A 6,000-nucleotide genomic window follows, 5' to 3' on the forward strand; every position below is an offset into this window, starting at 1 on the left:
TCCCTCCCATCATCCCCTCTGCCACTGGCCCAGATCACCAACTCTCACCTGAATTACTGTAATTGCCTCTTAACTAAACATCTTTCCTCTAATCTTGCATTTGCCAATATATTCTCTACCTAGAAGCAAAGTTTTTTGAACTCAAAGTAAATCATCTCTTTCTCCTGCTAAAACCTACTAAAGACTTCCCATAGCTTTTAGAGTAATATCCAAATTCCTCAACATGCACATAAGGACTGCTTTTTACCCCAAAGGAAGGTACAGCACAGTCTGTTATCCCGTAAGTTCCAGCTCAACTTTCCTGACCTGTCAGAACCAAAAGCTCTCTCATGTTCACATATCACAATGCTAGTATCACACCTACTAATTTTAATTGGAGATCAGGTGATTGATCTGTCAGACCCCACAGAAATGTGATTACCTTTAGTTCTGGGACTATATTTATTCATCTTTGTACCTCAGAAACTTACTCCAATGTTTTACACACGAATTTGATAATTGTTCGCTAAATAAGTACTGAATAAGAATAACTTATTGAAATATTCAATCTCAAATGTTATGACAAAGATAAAAACCATACCTAAACCAGTTCTCATAAATAAACTCAACATTTAAAAACTGCATTCCTTTCAGTAGGAAAAAGTATTCTGAGTTACAGAAATTCTTACCTGAATGTATTTCTTGCTATAATTGTAACCTGGCTGTAGGGATCCGAAATCTACTTTATGTAATTTACTCAGCGGCTGAACTTCAGGCACCCCATTGACTTCCTTTATTAATTCAAGTGGCATATCAGTTCTGCTTCACACTGATGTCCAAAGCAAATTCAACTAGGGAATTTGACAACTTGCTGCTGAAGATACAAAACCAGTGTTTTACCCAAAATGCAGTCAATAATTTGCTTTAAGTCTCTTTGACTTAGTAATGCTTTTCCTTATTATGGTTAAGACGGTTCAGGGTTGGGGGTGACGGGAGCATGGATTATTTTACAATTTTATTGCAAAGATCAATACAAAACATTCTCCCAAGGAACTGAAACTTAACCATTTTCTACTTAGCTGCGTAAAGTACCTCTAAAAAGCCAGTTTTAAGATCTGTAACGTCACTAACAACCGCCTTTAACATTGTGCTTTGAAATGTAAAATTTATTGGGGAAGAGGAAGGCCGGAAAATCGTGTCTTTTTTTAACCCCCACAGGAGTTGTAATATCGTATAGGCAAATTGTGCACGAAAAGCTTCGTACTCCAAGATGTTTCTGTGCCCCCCTCCACCCGCTAAATAAACGAAAAAACAAAAATTACTAAACTGAAATTAACTTCTGCATCATAGGCTCAACCTTATTTCACAGACCTCTTGACGGGGACACTCACTAGTGTCGATATCTAATTTTAATGTTTGCGCACCAACCTTCCCCCAAGCCACCTGAGCTCTGTGAGGGCGGGGACTTGGACTTAACTCCTGTCTGCTTCTCCCAAAACACCAAGAAAGATGCTGAACACAGCAGGCTCGACATAAACACTCGTAAGAAAGCGTTTCTCTGCGATAATTACATCAAATGTTGATCTAAACTAATTCAATCCCGGGCCCGTTCCGTCTGGTACCCACTCAAATGAACACACCAAACCTTACAAATTTCACTCACCCGCACTCTAGAAAGAACCCTAGGAAGAGTTTAGGCGGGCGCGCACGTGACGTCACACGCACGCTGACGGTCCAGCTCCACGCATGCGTGCAGGATCCCTGGGCATAGCCGCTTGTTCGCCCGCGGTGGACAAGCTGCGTCAAGGTTCACACGCTGATAGCGCCTGGAGGTTTGGCGAAATACTGACAGGATGCGGCGCCAACGGGAGCTTAGGGCCAAGTTACAGGCCCCGCCCAGTCCGGTCACATCCCCCGGAATTCTCGGCGCTCGCCTTAGCTCCGCCCCCAGTCACTTTCCAGCTTTCGTGGCGGGAGGCAAACTCAGGGTCAGCTGGGCGGGATTTGAGCTTCCCTTTGGTAGATTGGAAGCTCCTGTAGGCAAAGCCTTTCTTTTAATGTCCAATTCTCTTCCCCCAAGAAATAGGCACCTACTGCAGTCTTTACAATGAAGCATTTACAAGGATAACAATGTTATTTGAGAGTTTTTATAGTAATTTCGGGCATTGGCATAATGCCACCATTGAGTCTTGCTATTTACAGACAGATTTGATTAACCTTGTCATTGTTTCATAGGGCTATGATTTTGTGGTATAATTAATATTATAAATTATTTTATAGGTTTATTATGGTTTATTTAATATTTATGATAACATAATTGATAAATATTAAAATTTATCATTTATAATGATAAATTGTTAAACATGAATTGTCTGCTAATTTCAGATATATGCCTTCAATCATTTAAGTGAAACCATCCTAGTGTGAAACTAAATGTAATAAAGGATTACATGAATACTTCCAAGGCTAATTTGAACTAAAATATCTTCTTTATATACATATTTGCAGGAGGATATAGCTAACTTTTTTTTTTTTTTGAGACGGAATCTCGCTCTGTCGCCAGGCTGGAGTGCAATGGTGCGATCTCGGCTAATTGCAACCTCCACCTCCCAGGTTCAAGCAATTCTCCTGCCTCAGCCTCCCGAGTAGCTGGGATTACAGGCGCAGGCCACCACGCCTGGCTAATTTTTGTATTTGTTTACTAGGGACAGGGTTTCCCATTTTGGCCAGGCTGGTCTCGAACTCCTGACCTTGTGATCCGCCCACCTTGGCCTCCCAAAGTGCTGGGATTACAGACATGAGCCACCGCGCCCAGCCAGCTAACTATGTTTAAAGTGCCTTTTTTTTATCAACAGGAAGCATTCAGTATTAGCCCATCTCCTGTTTCCCCTCCCCATCTCTGTAGTTATATCCCATGCAGAAGCCAGGGGTGACAAGTGCATGAACTCAGGAGCTGTCCATTTGAGGAAAACTATAGGGAAGGTTTAGATGCTATCCTCCTTCCACTCTGGCTGCATCCGGCTGAGAAATACTCCTTTTATGTATTTCTTTTTATGTGAAGCCCTCCACATGGGCTTTGGACCCTGACCAATTTCATCTCCCTTCCATCATCATCAATATATTTTCTCTTAATGTATTTTAAGCTTTCCTTCTTTATTCATTCTTTCCCGTCACCATTTAAACACATTCTCCCAGGCTCTTGCTCTGTCGCCCAGGCTGGAGTGCAGTGGCCAGAGCATAGCTCACTGCAGCCTGGAACTCCTGGGCTCAAGCGATCGTCTGGCCTCAGCCTTCTAAGTAGCTGGGATTACAGGCACAGGCCACCACACTCGGCTAATTTTTTTAAAAGATTTTGTGGAGACGAGTTCTCACTATGTTGCCCAGTCAGTCTCACACTCCTCTGTGGGTACTAAATATTTGTTGAATGAACAAATGCTGAGGAAAACTGTTTATCTTACTTCTGACTTCCACCCCTCCATCCCACCCCTGCCCCCCACCACCCCATTACACTTAAACTGCCCTTAGAAAAAACACTGAAGAACTCTTTGTTGCTAACCCAAAAGGACATTTTTAGTCTCATATTTTTGGAAACATTCTTTGTGCAACAACATGGTCCTAGTTTTTCTTTTACCTTCTACCAACTGAATCTTTTAAAATTTCTCATAATCTGTTTAGCCTGTAAGTATCCATGTTCTATAGAATGTGATGAAGATATCTAATAGAGGTATATGTAGGGACCAGCCCCACAGGGTCGGTGGGTCTCTCCCCGTGTGCGGCAACGAGAGAGTGTAGAAATAAAGACACAAGACAAAGAGATAAAAGAAAAGGCAGCTGGGCCCGGGGGACCACTACCACCAATGCGCGGAGACCGGTAGTGGCCCCAAATGTCTGGCTTCGCTGTTATTTATTGTATACAAAGCAAAAGGGGCAGGGTAAAGAATGTGAGTCTTCTCCAATGATAGGTAAGGTCACGTGGGTCACGTGTCCACTGGACAGAGGGCCCTTCCCTGCCTGGCAGCCGAGGCAGAGAGAGAGAGAAGACAAAGCTTACGCCATTATTTCTACATATCAGAGACTTTTAGTACTTTCACTGATTTACTACTGCTATCTAGAAAGCAGAGCCAGGTGTACAGGATGGAACATGAAGGTGGACTAAGAGCGTGACCACTGAAGCACAGCATCACAGGGAGACGGTTAGGCCTCCGGATAACTGCGGGAAAGCCTGACTGGTGTCAGGCCCTCCACAAGAGGTGGAGAAGCAGAGTCTTCTCTAAACTCCCGCGGGGAAAAGGTGACTCCCTTTCCCGGTCTGCTAAGTAGCGGGTGTTGTTCCTTGACACCTTTTGCTACCCCTAGACCACGGTCCGCCTGGCAACAGGCATCTTCCCAGATGCTGGCATCACCGCTAGACCAAGGAGCCCTCTGGTGGCCCTGTCCAGGCATAACAGAAGGCTCGCACTCCTGTCTTCTGGTCACACCTCACTATGTCCCCTCAGCTCCTATCTCTGTATGGCCTGGTTTGTCCTAGGTTATGATTATAGAGCAGGGATTTTTATAATATTGGGATAAAGAGTAATTACTACCAACTAATGATTAATGATATTCATATATAATCATATCTAAGATCTATATCTGGTATGACTATTCTTGTTTTATATTTTATTATACTGGGACAGCTCATGTCCTCGGTCTCTTGCCTCAGCGCCTGGGTGGCTTGCCGCCCACAGGTATACATAAGTCCTTTTATTTTGTTAAAGTGGTTGTTCTCAGTTCTTGTGGGACATAACACTTCCTACACGTCCAAATAACTTCCAATCTTATTTCTTCTGCATAATCTCCCAATTAGTGGCAGAGGCTCCAGAGCCTGTAATGCTTTCCCTCACATTAGCAATTAGTTTCCACAAATGAAGAAAATTGCTCATGAATATACAGTACAATTTAAGATAATAAGAGAGGAAAAAAAGAGATTGAATCAACTGAATAAGGCAATGAAGACATATTAATGCCAAAACAATCCATTACTATTGTTCTATGCTTGTTGAAGCAGCATAAAAAAGCTACTCTAAGGCTAACAATTAATGTAATTGTTATTAGAAGTTATGACTTTTAAAGGTGCAATGAAAAAAGTTTTTATATAAAATCTACAATGTAAAAATGTTCAATTTTAAGAAAAGTTAAAATTAAATTTTCATTAATAAATAATGAAGACCAAAAGCAGAATGGGTAATTTTTTAAGTGATGTATAAATATAAGGATTCAGTCTAGTTATTATAAATAAATCAAACGTGAAAGAAATTAGTCTGCAAATTTCTGACACATCTTCCCTCTCATAGCATTTTCATATTATCCTTTACTATTTACTTGTTGATGTCTACATGTAAAATTGAATTGCCTAACATGTACAGCACTTCAAATTCATTTCCTTTGCATTAATTGTGGGATGATTAACCCATTCCTGTTTGCAGTCCATCTGTCCTGCAAGCTGTTATCATCAGGTTGCATCTCTAGAGCCTGACAATATCATCCTCTTACTCCTGAGATTTTCTAGCAATAATATCTAGGCTACATTAGTTGGAGTTCATTTCCTTGTATCTAATATTCTTTCTGCCCAATCCTAATGAACATCTAAATGGATTTGTAAAATCCTATTTCAATAAAGCATCAAATTTTTATATTATATAGCTGAGCCAGGAGATAAACATAATTTTTTCTCAAATGTATGTTTAAGTTACAAATTTAAATGGTAAAGCATGTAATCATTCAGTGCATACTAGGAAGCAAAATAAAGATATTTTTAAAACATAATATTAGGTACTACAAATTGAGAAAACATTATTGTCCATTGAAGAGGTCTCTCAAAATCTTTTGCACTTTAATAATAAATCTTTTTGATTTATTATTTTAAAATATCCTAGGCCAGTCGCAGTGGCTCACACCTGTAATCCCAGCACTTTGGGAGGCCTAACCAGGCAGATCACGAGATCAGGAGTTCGAGACCAGCCTGGACAACATAGTGAAAAC

General features: G+C 40.9%; 1 protein-coding gene across 37 annotated transcripts in view; it reads right to left on the bottom strand.

Moving 5' to 3' along the window:
* POT1 (protection of telomeres 1) overlaps positions 1–1,877 on the bottom strand; it is a 104,354-nt gene extending 102,477 nt beyond the window's left edge. For 13 of the 37 annotated variants that reach the window (XM_063642218.1, XM_063642211.1, XM_063642186.1 and 10 more), the window contains exons 1-2: positions 1,643–1,821; positions 669–853 (exon numbers count right to left, since the gene is read on the bottom strand). The gene's annotated coding sequence lies outside the window, so the exon portion shown is untranslated. Of the gene's footprint in view, positions 1–668; positions 854–1,407 lie in introns of all 37 variants that reach the window. The other 24 variants (XM_063642219.1, XM_063642212.1, XM_063642215.1 and 21 more) reach the window with 14 other exon arrangements.
* Positions 1,878–6,000: the final 4,123 nt, after the last annotated feature.

This window comes from Symphalangus syndactylus, chromosome 6, assembly GCF_028878055.3.
Source record: "Symphalangus syndactylus isolate Jambi chromosome 6, NHGRI_mSymSyn1-v2.1_pri, whole genome shotgun sequence".
Classification (NCBI taxonomy): Eukaryota; Metazoa; Chordata; class Mammalia; order Primates; family Hylobatidae; genus Symphalangus; species Symphalangus syndactylus.